The 24324-nt window shown below is 52.3% G+C and overlaps 1 pseudogene; it reads left to right on the forward strand.

Moving 5' to 3' along the window:
• The first annotated feature begins 5961 nt into the window (after positions 1–5961).
• Positions 5962–6779, forward strand: LOC147976843 (uncharacterized; annotated as a pseudogene).
• The last annotated feature ends 17545 nt before the right edge of the window (positions 6780–24324 follow it).

Raw genomic sequence — 24324 nt, forward strand, 5'->3', positions numbered from 1 at the left:
GAGGGACATAATCACAGAAGGAAGTGATGCCGTCTCGTTGTTTCTCAATGACACCGATGGTCTGGAAGGAGAGGGTGAAGAAGCTGGCTCCGGTGACCTAATGCCGGTGCAAGAAGAAGAACATGAGGACGGCTCCGGTGACCCAATGCCGGTGCAAGAAGGAGACCGTGATGATGGCTCCGGTGACCGAACCGAGTCCGGCCAGGTATATATATTAGTTAAGCCTGTGCTGACTAGCTAATTGATGCATTCATTGTTTTGGTATGTACACATATTAATTAAGTCTTTGTTCTTTTTTCTAGCCCTCCGGATCAAGCACAACTGAGGTAAAGAGACGAGGCCCGAAGAAAAACTTGAGCTTGGATGAAAGGTTTGAGATCATAGCAATCACGCCCGACGGCCAACCGATTGAACCCATCCGAACAAAGAACGCATTTGTTGCTCAGTGCGAGGTTCTGGTTAGGGACAAGATCCCGATCAGCATCCAGCAATGGTTAAAGCCGGCTACAGAAGACCCTGAGGTGTCTTACGTCAATGATATGCAGAAAAATGATCTTTGGACTGAGCTAAAGTCAAATTTCACCCTACCACCAGAGGATGATCCGGAGAAGCCAGTTAAAGAGCAATTAATCAAGTCTTTTGCTGTTAAGAGGATGGCAGACCTATTCAGGAGGTGGAAGAAAGAGTTGAATAGGTTTGTCGATAAAAAAGAGACACCAGAATTCAAGGGCTGATATGAGAAGATCAGAGATCACTGGCCCGCATTTGTGGCCAACAAGACATCGGAAAAGAGTAAGAAGATGTCAGCGACAAACAACATAAATGCTGCGAAGAAGAAGCTTCACCATCGCACGGGGTCAGGTGGCTACCTCGTAGCCCGGCCTAAGTGGGCCAAGCTTGAGAATGATCTGGTTGAAAAAGGGATCAAACCAGAGACAATGAACTGGCCAGACCGTTGCCGGACTTGGTTCTTCGGGGCTGGCGGAACCTTGGACCCTGTAACAGGGAAGTGCATTTGGACGGACGAGCAACTTGACATACCCTTGAAGAAGATTCGGTACTATATCGCTGCAGCGCAGAAAGGGACGTTCCTTCCAGACAGAGAGAACGACGAGCTCACAAAGGCCCTCGGAAATCCTGAGCACCCTGGACAGACACGAGGCACGCCAGGCTCCATTCCGTGGAAGGCTGGGTTTTCGGACGCAGGCGGTTACAAAAGCCACGAGAGGAGGAAAAAATTGTAGCAGACCGGACTGCAGGCGCTGCACGCAAGGGTACAGGCGATAGAGGAACGAGAAGCAAATCGCAGCGAACGACTTGCCGAAGCTTCCCCTAAAGCTACCCTGCCATCTCAGCGGAGAAGCAGCGTGGCTTCCACTGAGCTGCTTCAGTCGGAGCTTGTCTTGACGGCTCCTGCCAGCTATCCCGTGGATGCTATCACGGAGGCTCAAAATTGCCACCTTATGATGCAATGGATTAATATGAAGGTCAAGGCGGCTGTTGGCTCTGTTTTTCCTAATGAACCCGGCTCAACTTTTCACTGCCGGCCGATTCCAGAAGGATATGCTAAGGTGATGGTGGATGAAATAACGGAGGGATTTGAGGACCTCCCGCTTGACCACCCTCCCGCTTGATTCCGTCAGGGCACTCCGCCTCCTCCACCACCTCCTCCTCCGGCGAGTGACGATCAGTGCCCTCGGCCGGCTCCTTCTCCGGCACGTGGCGGCACTCCGCCTCCTTCTCCGCCTGCACCGGCGCGCCCGAGCAGCCAGCCTCCTCCTTCTCCGCCTCGTCAGCAAGGGCGGAAGAGACCCGCCGCCGCTCCGGCGCGTCGTAGTCCTTCTCCTCCGCCTCGTAAGCAAGTAAAGAAGACAGCTGCTCCGTCTGTTCGGCCGGCGTCTAGCAGTACAGCCAGAGGCGGGAGGACATACAGATTTGGTCCTTCTCTGAAGAGTCCACATAAGTTACCATACGAGAGGACCCCGGAGGAGAACGCGAAGATCGCGTGAACCGAAGTGGATGACTGGTTTCAAGGGTTGAAAGCAAAGAGACATCCACCTCCGGAGGAGAAGGTAGATCCGGTGAAAGTGAAGCGCACTCTGGCTGCCCTGGCAAAACCACCCAATTCTCCGCCGAAAGGCAACTATGAGCGCATTATTGCAAAGACATGGGCCGAAGCGGAGCGGTCGGGAAGTATAGTCAATGATCAAAGGCTGAAAGAACGACGAGCAGCTGGGAAACAAATTGCCCAACCCGGCGAACAAGCGAAGCAATCGTGCCCCCCGCTCAAGGTGCCTAGCGACATCGTCAATCCGAGGATGGTGCCCAGTTATTGGAATGTTGACGATTACCTGCCCGACGATGTATATTATGATCCCATGGAGGTGCAGATACACAGATACGAGTACGGGAAGCCTCTCGTCAAAGATGAAAAATCTTTAACAACGATGATGCGAAGATTGCATGATTGGTACTTGAAAATCTGCAGAGAGTCTGGGGGGAGGAAAACTTTGTATGCGAGAATTAAACCGGAGCATGACCTCGTTGGAATTGAACTGTAGCCTATTCCATTTGAGGAGTTCTATCAGTTTTTGAATCAATTGGCCCTCGATAAAACAACGGTCACCCGCTACTGTCTGTAAGTACTACTACTTCTGTCATTAAGTCTCTATATATAGCTCATCTCTTTCATTGCATGTATTTATAATTATCCTCACTATATTATGCAGATTGAAGATCGCCGAATTGAAGAAAAGACAAATCAGTGATATTGGGTTCGTTAACACATTTCTCATAGATGCAACTGAGGTTGAACATCGTCCGGAAGATACCGAGGCCAACTTGCTACGATCATTCAAAATAAATGAAAACAAAGAAATAATACTCATTCCTTACAACTTCAAGTGAGTGTTACTGTCTTGTGCATATTCGGTTTCCCTTATATATTAGTCCAGGTTATAGTAATGTAATTGATGAGTTATGCATGCGTGCGCAGGTACCACTATATTCTCCTAGAGATTAGGCTTGAGCAGGGAGTAGTAACTATCTTGGACTCTAAATGAAAAGATCCCTAGGAGTGTGCGGACATGACTGAAATCCTCAAGAAGTAAGTTAAATCGATCATTATCCACCATATCAGCAACTTTGTTCATTTCCTGATATCAAGTAATTGTTTTCATTGTCTGGCAGGGTTTGGAGAAAATTCACTAGAAAAGTTCCGGGACTGCCGAAGGAGCTGGAATTTAGACACCTGAAAGTAAGTACTATAGTAGCATGTTCCACGCATCTCCTAGTGATTCAAGCGCTAGTTTCATCAATACCATTTAGCATTCTTTCTTATCAGTTTGATTGACCTCTGTTTCTTGTAAAGTGGTTGTGGCAGGAACAAGGGAATGATTTCTGTGGATACTACGTTTGCGAGTCCATCCGCCACACGACCTGTGAGCGGGGCGGGTACTCTGACGAACAATATGAAGTGCGTAAATAACAATATTCACAATTTTATTTTACTACCATCATTTGTGTTGAGTTTCATTCATTCATATATATATATATATATATATATATATATATATATGTATTGACCCCCTTCTTCAAATTAGATGTTTCGGAAGCGGGATGAACTCCTAGCATCAGCTCGCATGCGAGCAATTCAAGAGGAATTGGCGACATTCTTTCTTGACCACGTGATCGCTGAAGACGGAGAATACTATGTGGACCATGCGTCCGTATGATTATATTTGTAAGAGATAATTATTGTATATATGTAGCCGGTAGTGTCGGATAGATATACGAGAACTTGTTGTTCGACCAATCTCTTGGAGAAGGAGAGGTGGTCAATATCACTTCTCTCCGTATGCATATATGTTCATGCATGACGATCTTCTGTTTCCTTCGTTTGCTTACTAGCTAGCTAGCGTGTCTAGTCCTCTCTATACGTATGTATAGTACGTAGTGTCGACCAAGCACGGACATAAGAGAGGACACTTCTCTCTATTAATTATAGCTAGCTAACACAATATATGAAACACCTAAATTAACCCCCCAAAACCCCCAACCCCCCCCCCTTCAAAAAAAAACAAAAACCCCAGCCACAGAAATGCTGACGCGTGGAGGCCTATTGGTCCTGGTTGGTGGAACCAACCGGGACCAAAGGCCCTCCTGCCTGGGCTCAGCGCGCAGGCCACGTGGAGGCCCATCTGTCCCGGTTCTGGTTAGAACCGGGACTAAAGGGTCAGGGCATTAGTAACGACCCTTTAGTCCCGGTTCTGGAACCGGGACAAAAGGCCCTTATGAACCGGGACAATAGGCCCGTTTTCTACTAGTGGGTGGGCCCCATACCAGGATTGTGCGGGCCGATGTTGTATAGGACTGGCTACCTCCCATGTTTCGACCAGTGCCAAGAGGTGTGGGTATGCCGCCAGGTGGGTCATGGATCTGTCCCCTCCCCTGACCGTCGGGGACTCACTCTTTGCTCACCGGGGTAGGGTGGGCCACTGGTGTCCTGATTTGCTTATGCTCATGATCCGGGCACAAGCTTGGGGGATGTCCAAGAGTGGGGAAGGAGTAGCCTTTCTGCCTGTTCCACTGGTGTTCGGTTGTTGTAGGCTTCAGAAGGGGCGAGCTCGGGGCCATGGATGTCGGGGCAGCGGCCCTAGATTACGGGGTTCATGGATGGCTCTCCAGCAAGCAACATTGAGACTAGTGCTGGGAGAGTGTTTTGACCATGTGGGTGGGGAGGTGCGCTGTGCGGGGAGGTCCTGGCAAAGATGTCAAATGTGGTTGGAGGGCCCAAGAGAAAGCTCTAAACCTCGATGGCGATGACTATGCCTGCATGTGTCGCCTTCCTCCTGGGGCATCACTCTGGCACCCTCCCTACCTTCTGACACTCAGGGTGAAAACCCTTGCCCCCTCTGGCAAGCACGACGGCAACGACAGTTTGTGTCGTGACCCTCTTGGGTCACGGTTGGCATAAAAGCCATGAACCAAAGAGCAAACCAAAGCCGAAAAAACAGAACTTTCGGTTTTTGTCGCAACTACAGAAAAAATTGGTTTTCACTTGTATCTACCAAATTTAATTTGTTCGGTTCGGTTTATACTTGTTAATCAAAATAGATAAGTGAACTCACAGTACAAAGGTCAATAATCCTATTTCCTGTGTGGGTGGGGGATAGCCACCTAACATGCACTCCCGCCCGCGGTAGTGGGTCGGCCCATTTCTTCAGTTTTGTGTTTTTCCTCTCCTTTCCATTAGTTTCGTGAGCCAATTTGTCATTTTTTCTGTCTTTTTTCGGTTTCCTTTGTTCTTCTTTCCTTTTACTTTATCATTTTTTGTTTTTATTCATTTTTCTAATTTCCCAAACTTTTAAAATTTGAAATTTTAATTGAAATCTGGGAACATTTTTTTAATTTTTTGCATTTTTTGGAGTTTGGAAACAATTTTTCAAATGGCGAATATTTTTTGAAATTTTGGAACAAATTTTTATTAAATGAACATTTTTTTAAAAATCTTGAAATTCTACAATTTTGGGAACATATTTGAAATTCATGATTTTTTTTGAAATGTGTGAACATTTTTAGAATCAACTAATATTATTTTAATTTAACCAACATTTTATGGATTGCGAACATTTTGAAAATTAATGATTTTTTTAAAAAGGTTCATGATTATTTTGAACATTATTTGAAATGTGAGAACATTTTCCAAATTCGCAAAAAAATTCAAAGTCCAGAATATCTTTTGAAACCAGGTACAATTTTAAAATTTGTGATTAAAAAACTTTTTAAAAATTAATGAACATTTTTTTAAATTCGTACCCTTTTTGGAATCTTCAAAAACTAATAAAGAGGCAAAAAATAAAAAATAAAACAAAGAAGGAAAAAAGGAAGGACACTCGTCGCACGTGGGCCAGCCCAAGTTCATGCGTGGGGAGCGAGGGGGGGTTGCGTTAGCTTCTCCTCATGTCACTAAGAGCATCTCCAGCCATTCGGCCCCAGTACGCCGAAAATGAGCCTCCTGGGGGCGAGCCGGCGCTAGATTGGCGCGTGGGGACGACCTAGCTCCCAGTCGTGGCCCACAGGTCGCCCCGGTTCGGCGATGTCGCGTACGAAAATATGTGCAAACTCAGCGACATTTGCACAAACTCAGCGAAACTTCGTTGAAATTTGAACAGAAAACATCAAAACATGCAAACTACGCCTGAACTACGCCTGAACTACGCCAAACTACGCCTAGCCGCCAATGCCGTCGCCGCCGTCGTCTACATGCCGAGAAGCCTGTAGAAGCGGGTGTAGTCGCCGCCGTCGCCATCATCGTCGTCGTCGTCGTCGTCGCGCGGCTGGCTTGGACCGGCGCCGTCCCTGCAGCAGCCCTGGCCAGGGTCGCCTAGGTGTGGTGGCGCGCTGGACGGCCCGGCCTCGTCTTCCTCGTCGCTGTCGACGACGATGACGCTGCCCTCCTCGCGCCCGTGGCGCCGAACCTGGAGCTCCGCGTACGCCTGTCGCTGGCGACGGACCTGCTCCCGGACGTAGTCCTCCTTCGTCCACTTGAAGGCAGACTCGTCGTCGGGGGCTGCCATCTCGACGTGCTCCGGCTTCACCGGGAGCAGCCCCGGCTCGGGCTTCGGCCGGACCAGGCGGAGGGAGCGCCTCCCCGCAGCCGGAGCAGGCGGGGTGGGCTGGGCACCCTCGTTGATGATGAGAGAGCCGTTGCGGGTGCGGCGCCCGAGCGGCGTCTTCTCCGGCTCAGGCTTGACGGGGCGGAGCGTGGCCGGCGAGCCGGAGCCCAACGACCAGGAAGACCCCGGCTCCATCCGTCGCGGCGTCCAGGAGCTATCGCGGCGCGAGAGAAGGACGGTCACGGTGGGTACTCGAGGCGTGGCACGTTGCCGCACTCGATGTGGTCGAGGACGGCCTCGAGGGTGCGGTCGGGCACGCCCCACCACTCGCGCCGCCCGTCAGCGTTGTGGCGCCCCCGCAGGATGACACCATTGTTGGAGGCGGTCTGCTCCTTGCGGCGGCGCTGGAAGTACATGGTCCAGAGGGTGTGGCTGTCGGCGGCGTAGCGCAGCTTGTTCCGCCGCTCCTCCGTCAGGGACGAGCGGATTCGAGCGATCTGAGCCTGCCGCGCCGCCCCTTCGGGTACCGGGGGCACCGGGACGCCACCGGCGCTCAGCCTCCACGTCCCCGACACCTTCATGTCTGGGGGCGCCGGGTACTCCGCCTCGTACAGCAGCCGTGCCTCCGCCTTTTGGAGGTGGCGGCGCCCGAAGCCGTTCGTCGCCGCGTCATCACCTGGGCACCTCTCAGCCATCTTTCTCGTCGGCGGGAAGAGGGGAGTGTCGCTATCTACACCAGGCAGGGGGGAAAGTGAGAGCTGTGGCGTCCACCAGCGGGGAGGTCGCCTTTTATAGCCATCGCCGGGCGGCGACGGCCTGCATGCCGGGCGACGCGTGGCTGGACGCGCGACGCGGCGCATTCACGCACGTTCACTGCGCCGCCCATGAGGCATCAATGGAGGCTGACCGGCACGGCAGCGCGGCAGCCTTCGCGTTGATTCCTGCGGGAACCAAGGCGATGAGGGCGACAAAGCAGCGTCTCGCTAACTTGGCGAGCCCATCCGCTTTCGCGCCAAAATCGCTCGCCCGGGCCCCCCCTGTTGGGGAACGTAGCAGAAATTCAGAATTTTCCTACGTGTCACCAAGATCTATCTATGGAGAGACTAGCAACGAGGGGAAGGAGAGTGCATCTACATACCCTTGTAGATCGCTAAGCGGAAGCGTTCAAGTGAACGGGGTTGATGGAGTCGTACTCGTCGTGATCCAAATCACCGATGATCAAGTGCCGAACGCACGGCACCTCCGCGTTCAACACACGTACAGCCCGGTGACGTCTCCCATGCCTTGATCCAGCAAGGAGAGAGGGAGAGGTTGAGGAAGACTCCATCCAGCAGCAGCACAACGGCGTGGTGGTGGTGGAGGAGCGTGGCAATCCTGCAGGGCTTCGCCAAGCACCACGGGAGAGGAGAAGGACTTAGAGAGAGGGAGGGGCTGCACCAAAGGCATAAGGGGTGTGTCAAGAGGCCCTCCTACCCTCACTATATATAGGGAGCCCAAGGGGAGGGGGGCCGGCCCCCTCAGATCCCATCTGAGGAGGGGGCGGCGGCCAGGGGAGGTTTCCCTCCCCCCCAAGGCACCTAGGAGGTGCCTTCCCTCCTTGGGACTCTTCCTTAGGGTTCCCCCTTCACCCTAGGCGCATGGGCCATAAGGGAAGTGGCGCCCCAGCCCACTTTGGGCTGGATCCCTTCCCAATTCATCCCATGGGACCCTCCGGGATAGGTGGCCCCACCCGGTGGGCCCCCGGGACCCTTCCGGTGGTCCCGGTACAATACCGATGACCCCGAAACTTGTCCCGATGGCCGAAATAGGACTTCCTATATATAAATCTTTACCTCCGGACCATTCCGGAACTCCTCGTGACGTCCGGGATCTCATCCGGGACTCCGAACAACATTCGGTAACCACATACAAGCTTCCTTTATAACCCTAGCGTCATCGAACCTTAAGTGTGTAGACCCTACGGGTTCGGGAGACATGCAGACATGACCGAGACGTTCTCCGGTCAATAACCAACAGCGGGATCTGGATACCCATGTTGGCTCCCACATGTTCCACGATGATCTCATTGGATGAACCACGATGTCAAGGACTTAATCAATCCCGTATACAATTCCCTTTGTCCAGCGGTACGATACTTGCCCGAGATTCGATCGTCGGTATCCCGATACCTTGTTCAATCTCGTTACCGGCAAGTCTCTTTTACTCGTTCCGCAACACATCATCCCGTGATCAACTCCTTGATCACATTGTGCACATTATGATGATGTCCTACCGAGTGGGCCCAGAGATACCTCTCCGTTTACACGGAGTGACAAATCCCAGTCTCGATTCGTGCCAACCCAACAGACACTTTCGGAGATACCTGTAGTGTACCTTTATAGTCACCCAGTTACGTTGTGACGTTTGGTACACCCAAAGCATTCCTACGGTATCCGGGAGTTGCACAATCTCATGGTCTAAGGAAATGATACTTGACATTAGAAAAGCTTTAGCATACGAACTACATGATCTTGTGCTTGGCTTAGGATTGGGTCTTGTCCATCACATCATTCTCCTAATGATGTGATCCCGTTATCAACGACATCCAATGTCCATGGTCAGGAAACCGTAACCATCTATTGATCAACGAGCTAGTCAACTAGAGGCTTACTAGGGACATGGTGTTGTGTATGTATCCACACATGTATCTGAGTTTCCTATCAATACAATTATAGCATGGATAATAAACGATTATCATGAACAAGGAAATATAATAATAACTAATTTATTATTGCCTCTAGGGCATATTTTCAACACCCCCAGCATGCCGGGTTCGACCTGGGTCCGCCGGCACCAATTTCGGTCCAAACCGGTGAAAAACAGGCTTCTAGAGACGTGACTGGGCCGATTTTTGAACGCCGGCGCCGAGAAATCGCCTGGGAAGAGCCTGTTGGGGCCGTGGCCGGAGATGCTCTAAGGACGCTGTGTTTCTATTGTTCTTTTGCGCTGAACTTTTGGTTTGCTCGAAGGAAATGTTCGCGGGTCTGAAAAAATTAAGAAGCCTTCGTGGCTAGCTAGGGTTTACCACCATGGCAGACGGGGAAGAATTCTATGAGACCAGGTCTCATGCGAGACCCATTCTGATGGATGACACGTGGCATTCACAAATCTCAAAGTATCCCTCACCCCCCACTTAAAATCGGGGAAAGGGGGGGAGATTAGATGTTTTGTGATTTGTGAATGCCACGTGTCATCCATCAGGACGGGTCTTACCTGCTAACCGTGAGACCTGGTCTCATATAATTTTTTTTCATGGCAGATGGATGCTCTGCGCGCTTGGCTGGCACCGAAGGGTCGAAGGTGGCGGAGATGGGCCCGGAGTCCTCGCACGGGGGCTGGGGGCCCAGCTACAAGTTCGCGTTCGACGCAGAGAGCTTCTCCGACAGGGTGCTGCGGTTGGAGATCGTTGCCGCCGCCAGCGAAGACGTCGCCGGAGGATCCCTCCCTTACGACGAGGATCCCCACATGGAGGAAGGTGCGTGTGCCTCCTCCCACGCCGTCGGATGGTATGATTCTCTTGCACAATTTGTGGAATATACTTTCCATGCTTGGGCGAATTTTGTAATGTATCCCTCTGTTCGGGGTAGTGATGGGGTCAACGGGGAATTGATTGAGAAGTCCATAAAAATTGACACTGAAAGTTGTGCCTGTTGAATCAGTTTCAGATTTACACATCAGTTATCAGATTATGCTCTGCGCCCATACGTCAAATCTGCCGATTATTGCAATCTAAAAGGAGAATAAAACAAATGAGAACATATATTATTATCAAATGTCTGTCTTTTTCATTGTTCCAATCGAATCTTTATTTGCATGCTCAAACAACATTTGCGCTTATGTTAGCCTGCTTGCGCGCGGTAATCCCTTACTTGTAAGTTGTACAAATACCTGTTGTACACAGGTAAATCTGGTGCTGGCACTATGCGCTGATAAAGCCGTGGCACTTGGTTGCGCCTTTTTATTTGTTGAATTGTTTCCTTAATCCTTTTTTTTCTCATTCTACTTGGAACAGATGAACACGCCTTTATGGAGCTTTTAGGATTTATATACAGCGGAAAGTTGACAACCACAGAGCCCACTCTTCTGCTCAACATCTTGATGGCTGCTGACAAATTTGAAGGAGTTCTTTTACTGTACCCTGGAATAACCCTGGAATCAATATAAGCCCTTCATTTTGCCTAATCCAATGGCTGATCTTATCTGGTACTCCAACCTAACTACTACGGAGTACTACCAGAAAACACTTGGGAGTACCTTGAGCTTAGGGGTAAAAACGTAATCATTTAGGCAGTTATGCCTGATCTTTTTATCCACATTAAATCTGAGTGCGTTACGGCTGATGCACATCATCTAGACTCAGTCAATCGCTGTTGGTTATTTCTGAACTCTTTACGAGATAGATGCCGGCGATCAGCCTGTTCTACGCGCACTGGAACCGTAGAATCTGCGTCGACCATGGTTGGCCGTCGGCATGCTTGCTTGAGCGACGACTACCGGTTGGGCAGAAGATTGGCGTCAACCGTACCGTCGCCACCAGAATAGGGCCGCGCTAAACGGTGATGGACACAACGACATGAGGTCGCATGGCTGGGGCTCTGTCGCGTGGGCATCTGCGGCAGTTGAATCGTTGTAGCTTCCACGATATAGACGCACACACCAGACTCTAACTAAATTTAATTGGACCGCGAAGACAATTTCTGAACACATTGACTAGAGAACTGATGAGTAGCGCAAACGAGTTCACTATTTTCCTTTGTTCTTCGCTGCAGATTGTGAATTTCTGTTTTCGTTTCCCATGTACATGTTAATATCCACTCATCAATTTTGTCTATGGAGCAAATGATGTGATTATTAAACTGCACACAATTATCTAGTAATCACAGACTGCTGGGTATATCGCATGATTGAGATCCAGCAATGGCAGGCAGAAGGGTATATCGCTTGATTGTGATCCAACAATGGCGTGCACGAAGGGGATTTGGCGGCTGCGGGGTGATCGCCATAGGTTTGGGATTAGGGAGGACAATGCAGACCAGATGCAAGCACGCGTGGAAGTGGCACCGGCCCCTGTGGCCATGGTGGCGCAAAAGAACAAACAGGTGACCACGAGCGATACCCTAGAGTTTCGCTTCTGGGAGCCGAGATTTATGATCAGATTGGGATTTTTTTCCGAGATAGATCAGCGATTAGATGAGGTCAAACAAAAATGACTAAACTGCCCTTTTGAATAAAGGGCTAGATTTAAGTGGTACTCCTGCCTCTGCTTAGGAAGTACCAGGGTACCGTAAATGTTCTCATTTGAAGTTGTTGCTTGCATGAGGCATTGCTGTCACTTGCTCATGAGTTTGCCTTTGACCAAGGAATCTGCACTGCTCTACCTAGACCATCCATGCTCGAGTTTAGCGGCAGCTGAAGTTCAGTGTTTGATAGTAGCAGCAAAGGAATTCATTGCCAACAACTACAAGGATTTTAATATGTGAGTTGTCCCCATTTGCATGCCTGGAGCCATTGTTTCCTTTTCTACTCAGAGAAATGTAGACAAAACAATGTATAAAGTGTACTGAGGGCATGATTTGTCCCTTTTCAGGTTCCAGCGTTGAACTGATGAACTTCCCTCTGCTTGGGATTGAAGCCATCTTTTCGAGTATCGACCTACAAGTACCAACTGAAGATTAGAAAATATGCCATTCATACCGAGGCTTGGTATCATTATGCCGTTGGATCAATTGTTACCTTGGTTGCGATTATGATCGCCTTTGTTTCCGCATTTAAATGTTTTACATAGTTTCAATGTATGGTTTAATTAATTAGATGCTCTGGAGAGCTATATGTTGTTAGATGAGAACTATGTATGTACTTTGGTTTTAATGTGATGATGAACTTCTATTAATTTGGACACTTAATTATATATAATGCACGCAGATGAACCGGCAATGGATGTACGGTGATAGACACACCTCCGATTACATTAAGGGCATGCATGAGTTTCTCGGCAAACAAGCAGGATGGTTTTATGTATTGTCCATGCACTAAATGTGAGAATACGGTGTCTTACTCTAACCGGAAAATCCTTCACACCCACCTGCTTTACAAGGGTTTCATGCCACACTATAATGTTTGGACGAGGCACGGAGAAATAGGGGTTATGATGGAAGACGGCGAAGAAGAAGAGTATGATGACAACTATGTGCCCCCTGAATACCGTGATGCTGCAACGGGGGGAGCTGGTGAAGATCAAGAGGAACCAGACGATGTGCCCAATGATGCTGCAACGGGTGAAGCTGCTGAAGATCAAGAGGAACCAGACGATGTGCCCGATGATGATGATCTCCGCCGGGTCATTGTCGATGCAAGGACGCAATGCGAAAGTCAAAAGGAGAAGCTGAAGTTCGATCGCATGTTAGAGGATCACAAAAAAGGGTTGTACCCCAATTGCGAAGATGGCAACACAAAGCTCGGTACCGTACTGGAATTGCTGCAGTGGAAGGCAGAGAATGCTGTGCCTGACAAAGGATTTGAGAAGCTACTGAAAATATTGAAGAAGAAGCTTCCAAAGGATAACGAATTGCCCGACAGTACATATGCAGCAAAGAAGGTCGTATGCCCTCTAGGATTGGAGGTGGAGAAGATACATGCATGCCCTAATGACTGCATCCTATACCGGGGTGCATACAAGGATCTGACCGCATGCGCGGTATGCGGTGCATTGCGGTATAAGATCAGACGAGATGACCCTGGTGATGTTCACGGCGAGCCCCACAGGAAGAGGGTTCCTGCAAAGGTGACGTGGTATGCTCCTATAATACCACGGTTGAAACGTCTGTTCAAAAACGGAAAGCATGCCAAGTCGATGCGATGGCACAGTGAGGACCGTAAGAAAGACGGGAAGTTGAGAGCATCCGCTGACGGGTCGCAGTGGAGAAAAATCGTGAGAAAGTACTGGGATGAGTTTGCAAAGGACCCAAGGAATGTATGGTTTGCTTTAAGCGCGGATGGCATCAATCCTTTCGGGGAGCAGAGCAGCAATCACAGCACCTGGCCCGTGACTCTATGTATGTATAACCTTCCTCCTTGGATGTGCATGAAGCGGAAGTTCATTATGATGCCAGTTCTCATCCAAGGCCCTAAGCAACCCGGCAACAACATTGATGTGTACCTAAGGCCATTAGTTAAAGAACTTTTACAACTGTGGAATGGAAATGGTGTACGTACGTGGGATGAGCACAGACAAGAGGAATTTAACCTAAAGGCGTTGCTGTTCGTGACCATCAACGATTGGCCCGCTCTCAATAACCTTTTAGGACAGACAAACAAAGGATACCACGCATGCACATACTGTTTAGATGACACTGAAAGTATATACCTGGACAAATGCAGGAAGAATGTGAACCTGGGCCATCGTCGATTTCTTCCGACCAACCATCAATGTCGAAAGAAAGGCAAGCATTTCAAAGGCGAGGCGGATCACCGGAAGAAGCCCGCCATGCGTACCGGTGATCACATACTTGCTATGGTCAATGATTTACACGTAATCTTTGGAAAGGGTCCCGGCGCACTAGCTGTTCCGAATGACGCTGAGGGACACGCACCCATGTGCAAGAAGAAATTTATATTTTGGGACCTACCCTACTGGAAAGACCTAGAGGTCCGCTCTTCAATCGACGTGATGCACGTGACGAAGAACCTTTGCGTGACCTGCTAGGCTTCTTGGGCGTGTATGGAAAGCAAAAGATACACCTGAGGCACGAGAGGACCTGCAACGTTTGCACGAAAAAGACGGCATGCCTCCGAAGCAGTAGAAGGTCCTGCCAGCTACGCTCTTACGAAAGAAGAGAAAGAAATCTTCTTTGAATGCCTGCTCGGTATGAAGGTCCCGACTGGCTTCTCGTCGAATATAAAGGGAATAATAAATATGCTAGAGAAAAAGTTCCAGAACCTAAAGTCTCATGACTGCCACGTGATTATGACGCAACTGCTTCCGGTTGCATTGAGGGGGCTTCTACCAAAAAATGTCTGATTAGCCATTATGAAGCTATGTGCATTCCTCAATGTAATCTCTCAGAAGGTGATCGATCCAGAAATCGTACCAAGGCTAAGGAGTGATATGGCGCAATGTCTTGTCAGTTTCGAGCTGGTGTTCCCACCATCCTTCTCCAATATCATGACGCATGTCCTAGTTCATCTAGTCGACGAGATTGTCATTCTGGGGCCCGTATTTCTACACAATATGTTCCCCTTTGAGAGGTTCATGGGAGTCCTAAAGAAATATGTCCGTAACCGCGCTAGGCCAGAAGGAAGCATCTCCATGGGCCATCAAACAGAGGATGTCATCGGGTTTTGTGTTGACTTCATTCCTGGCCTTGAGAAGATAGGTCTCCCTAAATCGCGGTATGAGGGGAGACTGACTGGAAAAGGCACGCTAGGAGCGGACTCAATAATATGCAGGGACGGGCCTTCTTGGTCTCAAGCACACTACACAGTTCTACAGAACTCTACCTTGGTGACCCCGTATGTCGATAAACACAAGAACAGTCTACGCTCCAAACACCCGGAGCAGTGTGCCGGGGTACTGATCCACGGGCACCTATGGGACCGGCGGGCCGGGTCCCTTTCGGTTCGGCGGGGGCGGAGATCGTGCAAAGAGCAAATCGAGGCGAAGCACGCGAGCAATTTACTCAGGTTTGGGCCGCACGGATGCATAAAACCCTACTCCTGCTTTGTGGTTTTGTATTGATTTCTACCTCGGGAGCGCGGAGTGCTACAGTACACAGCAGCGGCTAGCAAGACCGAGCGTGAGTGTTTGAACTGGCCCACCCCCCTGTACATTGCACACGGGCCTCCTTTTATATGCTCAAGGGGCTACCGACAGGTGGCAACGGAGGTAAAGGGCAAAAATGGAAAGGTGTTGTGGTAGGCACAGCTACCTGCTACAGTGTATCATACCTAACCCTGACGGCAGGGGACAAGGGTCTTAAATGCCCGTCTGTGTCGCCTAGACAGTGCGAAAAGGGACCGCCAGGGACGCCACCGTTCGCCACGATGGCGATCTTGTCAGCGCCGCTTGCCACCGCACGTCCCTAGCTGCACAGCCTTCCGCCACGTACGCCATGAAGGGCCCCAGAGCGACACGTTGGTGGATGTGCTGGAGCGCGGGCGCGGAGAGGTGGCTTGCCGCGGCAAGCGCCTTGCCGCGGTCGTTGTCTTGTCGCGTCCGGGAGCTTGTCGCTCACCGGGTCTTGCCGGAACGCGTGGTGCACCGCGACAAGCTCCTTGAAATGCCTTGAGTGGCCTTCCCGGCAAGCTCCTCTTGCCGGGGTCTTGTCTTCCTGACTTGGACACTTTGTTCTTGAATGGCTCCAAAGGAACCACAGAGGATCTTGGCGGTCACCCGGCAAGCCTTGCCGCGGGATGCTGCGACTGCCCGTGCACAAGTTCGGGATACTAGGGTACCCCTACTCTAGTACACCGACAGGAGCCCCCGGGCCTGGGCCATACACGGTGCCGAGCGCTGTTGGGCCAGGCCCAAAACAGGGCACGGGCACGCGCGGCCTAGGTTACACCGTATCTCACTCCGTATCCACCGCGCCCTCCCCGAATGGCACGCGTTGAATGCGGCGTCGTGGGAGAGGTCGTGGGGGTTTCTTTATTCGGAAATGCGGAACGTCCGCCCCCTCCCCCTTTATAAGCAGGGGAAACAGAGGCAGTTGGCCCACTCGCCCGTTGCCGTTCCCAATCTCAGAAATCTCTGCCGCTCCCTTGCCTCCCCAAAGCTGAGAGAGAGAGAGCAGCGCTCCGCCCCCCATCGCCACTAGCACCACCAACGCCGTCGACCTCCTCCACTACTTCCGCCATGGCTCCAAAAGCCGACAAGGGGAAGACCGTGAAGACGACCGAGGCGCAGGGGCTCGCGGCGCTGCGGAAGGAGCGGTCCGTTTTCCACCCCAAGCTCGGCGCGAAGGGGCTGAGGGAGAACTACTATCTGTTCTGGTCGGCGGAGATGCGCGCATCCACGCACAAAGGTTCTCCCCGCTGCCGCTTGGAAGAAGGCTCCGAATGGGTACCCCTTCTTCGCATTGTTCTTCTATTGCGGGCTCAGCCCGCCCTTCTCTGATTTCTTCTGCGACATCATGAACACCTATGGATTCCATCTCCTTGACTTCACCCCCAACGCCGTCCTGACAATGGCAGTTTTCGCACACCTCTGCGAAAACTTTGTCGGAGTCCTTCCCAACGTAGCCCTCTTCCGCCACTTTTTCATACCCCGAGTAGAGAGAGGAGAGCCTCTATCCGGCGGGATTTCCTGGATCTCAAGGCCCGGCAAGAAAGAGACCTATCTGGAGGGAGAATTCCGCGGCAAGTGGGAGGAGTGGAGAGCTGGTTGGTGCTGGATTGACGAGGAGAGCCCGCAGCCATTTACCATCCGACGCCGAATCCCAGTAGCACGCGGCAGCGATTGGAGTGACATGGCTCCGGAGGACGCCAGGCTGAAGATTGCCGTCACCAGGATCCTGCGCCTGAGGCTTGCCGGGCTTACTGTTGGCGCAGACTTCCTTCGCCGCCGCATCGCCCCCCTGCAGGAACGGGGGAGGCCCACTTGGGAGTTCAAGAACGTGGCAGACATCATGAGGCTGCGGCCAGGCCTCAATTACAACTTCACAGTCCTGGAGCTCAACGCGATGCTGCAGGAACTGTTCAAATATGACCCCCAGCATCCCGAGGTGTTCAGGTTGCCGGGGGGCGTCGTGCCTTTGTGCAACAATTCCGCGCTCGACTGCATCCGTGCAATGATGCCGGAGTGCGACTCGCACGGGATTGTGCCAACTTCGCAGGAGCCTGCAGACGAGGTCGTGCAGCAATTCTTCGACGACTTGGTGGAAGTGCCAATCCGCCTCGACGAGAAGGACGGCCTCACCCGCGACACCACGGATGCGGAGATGGCGCTCATCGCCACTAGGCTGGAGGAGGCAGCCGCAGCCGCGGGCGAGTTCGGGTTCACTGTGGAGGAGGCCGATGCAGCAGAAGCTGCAAGCCGTGCCGAGCGAGGGGAGCCTGCCGGCAAGAAGGGGCTTGCCGGGCAAGACACCGAGCCGAGCGAGCCCGCCAAGGATACGAATGGCTCGTTGCAAATCGACTCTTCTTCCACCTCGTCTTCAGACAGCCCACCAGAAGCAGAGCCTCCATCCCCACCAAGAAGGCGCCTCCGCAAGGTTGGTGATGTGGCGGAGCGGCAAGCGGGCCAACAGTCACCACGCCGCGTGACACGCTCGACCACGGCAAACACCGTTGCCGCGGGAGCGCCTCATGCTACGACGGCAACTGGAGCGGAGTCTAGCCAGACCACCGCTTCAGTCCCTGCCGCTACTCACGCCGCGCCAACAGCCGGAGCGGGGTCGTCTCAGACCGCCGCCACTGCTCCCGCCAAGCGGCCAAGGGAAGCTTCTCCTCCGCCTCCTCGCGCCGGGCGCGCGCCAGGCTTCGACTTCTCCGCGTTAAGCTCCGACGAGGAAGAAGAAGAAGAGTAAGCTTCTCTTGTTGTACTTGCATTTCTTCAACTCTTGCTGTTGGTCTTGTTTCTCACTTGCTTTTCCCTGAATCTGTTCCTCTTTAGGACTCTGACCTAGAGAGCGGCAAAGAGAGCTAAGGCCCCGGTGATCATCATCGAGGACGAGCCCACTGCGACAACAGGCGGCGCGCCCGAGACAACCTTGACGGAGCCGGCGACTTTCCTCCATGGCAGCCCCCAGCGTAAGTGTGTGAATTATTTTTCGCGGCGAGGCGCGCATGGGTACTTGTCTTTGCTGATATCTGCTTGTTGACTTGTGTAGGAGCCGAGCAGCCCCACCAGGAGCCAAGGGAGAATCCCCCGACAAGGGAGAATTCTCCGGCAAGGGAAGGCTTCCCGGTGAGGGAGAAGTCTCCGGCAAGGGAGGGTTCTCCGGCGAGGGACAGCGCCAGCGGCCCCCCGACGACGGAGACCACGACCGCAGAGCCTGGTGCAGGTACTCCCCTTGCTTCAAAACTTCTCTTGGATCCTTCTTTTCTTGATCTTTATGAGTTTCTGCTGGATTCTGTTTGACTCTTCTCCCCTTTTCCGACGGTCAGATCCATCTGCTGCGGAGCAGATGGAGACAGAGGTCGCCGCCGACGAAGCTGCCGGTGCTGGAGACGCCACCGGAGCAGAGGCCGCCAAGGCTGACGCCGCAGCAACTGGCAAGGAATCTGGCGATCGTACTGACGGCCCAGAGGCCGCAGGAGCGCCAGGCACTACGCCGACCGCCGACCCATCCGCCGAAGCCGCAGCGCCAAGTTCCAAGGATCCCCAGCCGGGCGTTTCTTTGAAGGCCGGCGACGACGTCTTCATCAGTCTTCCCTGGGCATCAAGCTCTAGAGCGCCGGTCGAGGGGGAGGTCTTTGACGGAGAAGTGCTCACCTCTGCGGGGCTGAAGCTGGTCGACGCGCCAAGCAGCAGCAGCAACGAGCCCGAAGAAGAGCGGCTGCTGCGCAGGTTGATGTCGCTCTACCGCGCGCGACAAGCCAAGCTGGAGTCCCGCGAGGCGCTTGTCGCGAAGGCGGGAGCAGACATTGAAAAGCGCGCAGAAGAGCTCGGGGGTTTCCACCGGGAAGCCCTTCGATCCCTGGCGGAGGAGCGGGAGCAGCTCGCTGAAGCGCGGAAGGTCTTTCTCCTCGAGAAGGCTGAAGCCGAAGAGCGCCAGCGACTTGCTGCTGTGAAGCTAGCCGCGGAAGAGGGCGAGCTGGCGCAGCGGAAGGTCAATCTCGACGCCCACGAGGAGGAGGTTGCCTCGCGCGAGGAGAAGCTTGGCGGAGCCCTGAAGCAAGCGGAGGACGCTGCCGCCGCCGCCGAGGCCGCCAAGGAGGAGTTGAAGACGAAGGTGGCGCGGCTGGAGGCCGATCTCTCCGAGAAGGGCAAGGAGCTCAGCGTCGCCAAGGCCTCCAACGTGGATCTTGAGTTGAAGCTAACCACTTTGACCAAGACTCTGGACAGCGCCAAGAAGCGGGAGACGGCCTTGAAGGAGGAAATCAAGGCCGACAAGGCACTGCTGGAGAGCGCTGCCACCGCCCAGAACACCTTCAGGGAGACTGTGACGCACTGGACGGAGAGTCTGGTGAACGCCGCCACAGATATCGACAAGGAGCTGGCGCAGCTGGGGATGGAAAATCTTGGGTATCCCTCCGACGACAACCTCCAGCCCAGCGCCAAGCTCGTCCTATTCTTCAAGGGCGTGGCGACGGCCCTTCAGCGACTCCGAGAGAGGATCCCCAAGCAACTAGCTGACAAGTCACGCGAGATCTGCGTAGGAGCCCTCGAGAAAGTGTTGATGAAGGTGGCCTTCCGCAATCCGGGCCTCCGCCTCACCAACATCCTCAGGTCCTTGCCGCCAGAAGCTGATCTGGAGGAGCTCAAGGCCCTTGTCGCACCCATTGTGGACAAGGTGAGCGGGATCAAGTGGGTCGAAGGCGATCGCGTAGATTAGGCCGTTCATTTCTTCTTTTCTTGTCGCTGCCCATCATGTCATGAAAACAATCCGTTAGAGCTGTGACAAGCTATCTTTGTAATGTAACTTGATTGTGGGCAGTGATTGCAATGTTACTCCCTTTACTTGATTCCTTCCTTCGTATGTTTTTGCCCTACGCTTTTAGGGAACTTGCCGGTGCAGGCACCTGAGCCGCGAGCGCTGAGTGCGGAACGTCAGCAGCCTGCTGGCGGTGCCGCTACCGGCAAGAAACCTTGTCGCAACTAGTTGCAGCTCACTTAAGTTGCTGAGCGAACTCGAAACAAAGTAAGCGCGCTAGCGGCTCACTTAAGTTGCTGAGCGGACTCGAAGCAAAGTAAGGGCGCTAGCAGCTCACTTAAGTTGTTGAGCGGACTCGAAATAAAGTAGGGGCGCAACTAGCTATGAGTTGGTTCCTCCGCGCACAGGTTTCCCATACAAAGTGTGGTCGTTCAAGGGAGATAACTTAAAATTTTAAAAAAATTGATTGCTCAAACTTTGGCAACTTAGCTTTTCTGTTGTTTGCTTCCCGGCAAGGCGAAACTTTCTTGAACGACGCCTGGCCCATACCATCCATCGTCTTCTCCTTTCCCCCCCGGCAAACTTGTGGGCGAGGGGAACCTTGCTTTCAAAAGGAAGAAGAGACAATACAGATATGGAGCTTTACGGCTCGTTATTGCTTACCGTGGAGTAGGTGCTGCACAAAGTGTCAGATCATATATGCCAGAAAATAGAAAGCATAAAATTGACAAAATGTGCGGAGCACATGAGCTTTACTTATGCACGGGATCTGCGCCCGGCTTTGCACAAAGGATTACATGCAACAGCGGCAAGACTTGTACAAAAGGTGGTTGCCGGAAACAGGTTCCGACAACCGCGCCTTACGGGTAAAACTTACGAAGATGCTCAATGTTCCAGGAGTTGCTCACCGGAATGCCATCTTCGGTCTCAAGGCGGACAGCGCCAGGCCTAGTGACTCGTTTCACCCCGTAAGGGCCTTCCCACTTCGGCGTCAACTTGTTGGAATTCTTGGCGGACTGAACGCGCCGAAGAACAAGGTCTCCTTCCTCGAGACTTCTGGCGTTAACTTTGCGGCTATGGTAGCGGCGCAAAGCTTGCTGGTAGCGAGCAGCTCGCACAGCAGCCTGAAGACGGTCTTCCTCAAGGAGCAGCGCGTCATCTTGTCGCAGCTGCTCTTGCTCGAGCTCATCATAAGCGAGCACTCGAGGTGACCCGTATACGAGTTCCGTGGGTATAACTGCCTCTGCTCCATAGACTAGAGCAAAAGGTGTCTGTCCAGTGGCTCGATTTGGCGTCGTTCTGATCGACCAAAGAACCACCAGCAGCTCCTCGATCCAGTTTCTTCCACACTTGTGCAGCCTGTCAAAAGTTCTGGTCTTGAGCCCGCGCAGCACTTCAGCATTTGCCCTCTCCGCTTGACCGTTGCTTCTCGGGTGAGCAACAGAAGCGAAGCAGACCTTGGCGCCAAGATCTTGGACGTACTACGTGAAGGTGCGGCTCGTAAATTGCGTGCCGTTGTCGGTGATTATCCTGTTAGGGATCCCGAAGCGGCAAACAATCGACCTGAAGAACTTGACTGCTGACTGTGCTGTCACCTTCCTCACTGGTTCCACTTCCGGCCACTTTGTGAACTTGTCGATTGCAACGTACAAGTACTCAAAGCCCCCGACAGCTCGGGGAAAGGGGCCGAGGATGTCGAGCCCCCAGACCGAAAATGGCCAGGTAAAGGGATCGTCTGGAGAGCTTGAGCTGGTTGGTGTATCTGCTTGGAATGAAACTGACACGCTTCACACTTGGTTACTTGTGCAGTTGCATCCTAGAGGGCTGTTGGCCAAAAGAAACCTTGCCGGAAAGCTTTACCGACAAGTCCTCTTGCGCCAATGTGGTGACCACATATGCCTCCATGTATTTCTGCCAACAGCTTTTGTCCATCTTCCCGGGGAATACACTTCAATTTCACATCGTTGAGTCTTCTTCTGTACAGTGTCTTGTCGACAAACTGGTACATACTTGACTGCCGGGCTACTCTCTCCGCTTCTTCTTGCTCTTCGGGAAGTCCTCCTGTCTGAAGGAAATGGAAAATCTGCTGTGCCCATGCTGGAGCTTGTGGCTCGACAACAAGGACTAAAGGCAAATCTGCTGCTGCGGGAACATCCGCTTCCACGGCAAGAACCTGCGGCTCTGCCGGAGCTTGACGTTCCCCGACAAGCTGGCCAGAGCAAAACTTGTCGGGAGCTTCTGCTTCAACGGAACAAACCCTAGGGCTTGCGGGAGCATCTTGCTCCTCAGCGCTCTTGGTGTTGATCTTGGAGACTGCTGCGGGAATATCCGCTTCTACGGCAAGAACCTGCGGCTCTGCCGGAGCGTGACGTTCCCCGGCAAGCTTGCTGGAGCAAAACTTGTCGGGAGCTCCTGCTTCAACGGAACCAACCCTAGGGTCTGCCGGAGCAGACTGCTCCTCAGCACTCTCGGCGTTGATCTTGGGGACCTTCTTGGCGGCGGCTTCGGGGAGCTCTGCCGGCAAATAGTCACCAGAAACCAACTTCCTCTTCTTGCTCTGTCCAGTTGATGGCGTTACGGACGGCTGAGTCAGCTTGAGCACAAAGATCCCTGGTTCCACAGGTAACTTAAGTGCGGCACACTTTGATAGGCTATCTGCAATGGCGTTCTGAGCTCTTGGAACATGCTCCATTTGTAGGCCGTCAAAGTGTTCTTCTAGCTTTCTCACTTCGTCGACGTAAGCTTCCATCAACGGATTCTAATAACTCTTGTTTACTTGGCGGACGACAAGCTGTGAGTCACCCCTGACAATGAGCTTCTTGATCCCAAGGTCTGCCGCGATCCGGAGACCGGCAAGCACGCCCTCATATTCTGCGGTATTGTTCGTTGCTTGCTCCTTGGGGAAGTGCATCTGGACTACGTACTTGAGGTGCTCACCGGTGGGTGCGACAAGCAGCACGCCAGCGCCGGCGCCTTGCAGCGAAAAGGCACCATCAAAGTACATCAGCCACTCTTTGCTTGCTTCCTTGTCGGGGATGCTCGTTTCTGGAATTTCTTCATCTGGTGTTGGCGTCCATTCTGCTATGAATTCTGCCAATGCTCTGCTCTGGATAGTTGAAGTGCTTTCAAACTTGAGGCCAAAGCTTGACAGTTCCAGTGCCCACTCAACAATCCTGCCTATCGCTTCTGGATTCTACAGTATCCTCTTCAGCGGAAAGCGAGTGACAACTGTGATCTCATGTGCTTGGAAGTAATGGCGCAGCTTTCTCAAGGCCATGAGAAGGCCGAAAAGCAATTTCTGCACACCAGAGTACCTTGACCTAGCCCCCTGCAGAAGGGAACTGACAAAGTAAACTGGGCGCTGCACCATCTTCTTGTGTATGTCGTCGTGTATCTGTGCAGATCCATCTTTGTCGGGACCAGAGTTTGTCGGGGAAGCTCCCTGCTTGTCGCTGGATGCGCTTGTCGCGGTTGCTGGCTCATCATCTGCCTCCCTCTCTGCTATTAACGCAGCACTAACCACTTGATTGGTTGCCGCTATGTACAGCAGCAACTTCTCTTGTGGCTTAGGTGCGACAAGTATTGGAGGGGAGGACAGGTATCTCTTCAGGTCTTGCAGCGCAGCCTCCGCTTCCGGAGTCCATTTCATTGGACCTGCCTTTTTCAATAATTTGAAAAACGACAGGGCGCGCTCAGCAGACCGAGAGATAAACCTGCTGAGAGCAGCCACGCAACCGGCAAGTTTCTGTACATCCTTGACGCGCTTTGGTGCTTCAATCTGCTCAATGGCCTTGATCTTGTCGGGATTGGCTTCAATTCCCCGCTGAGACACGAAGAACCCGAGAAGCTTGCCGGAGGGAACTCCAAACACACACTTCTCTGGGTTGAGCTTGAGGCTGATCTTGCGCAGATTTGCAAAGGTCTCGTCTAAATCTTGAATCAGGGTTGCTCTGTCCTTGCTCTTGACCACTATATCATCCATGTAGGCTTCCACATTTCTGTGTATTTGTGGCTCCAGAGCAACATGGACTACTCTTGCAAATGTCGAACTAGCATTTTTTAATCCGAAAGGCATCCGTACGAAACAGTACGTGCCACATGGAGTAATAAATGCGGCCTTCTCCTCATCCTCTTCT

This window comes from Triticum urartu, chromosome 4A, assembly GCF_056163025.1.
Source record: "Triticum urartu cultivar PI428250 chromosome 4A, HENAU_Tu73, whole genome shotgun sequence".
NCBI classification, from domain to species: Eukaryota; Viridiplantae; Streptophyta; class Magnoliopsida; order Poales; family Poaceae; genus Triticum; species Triticum urartu.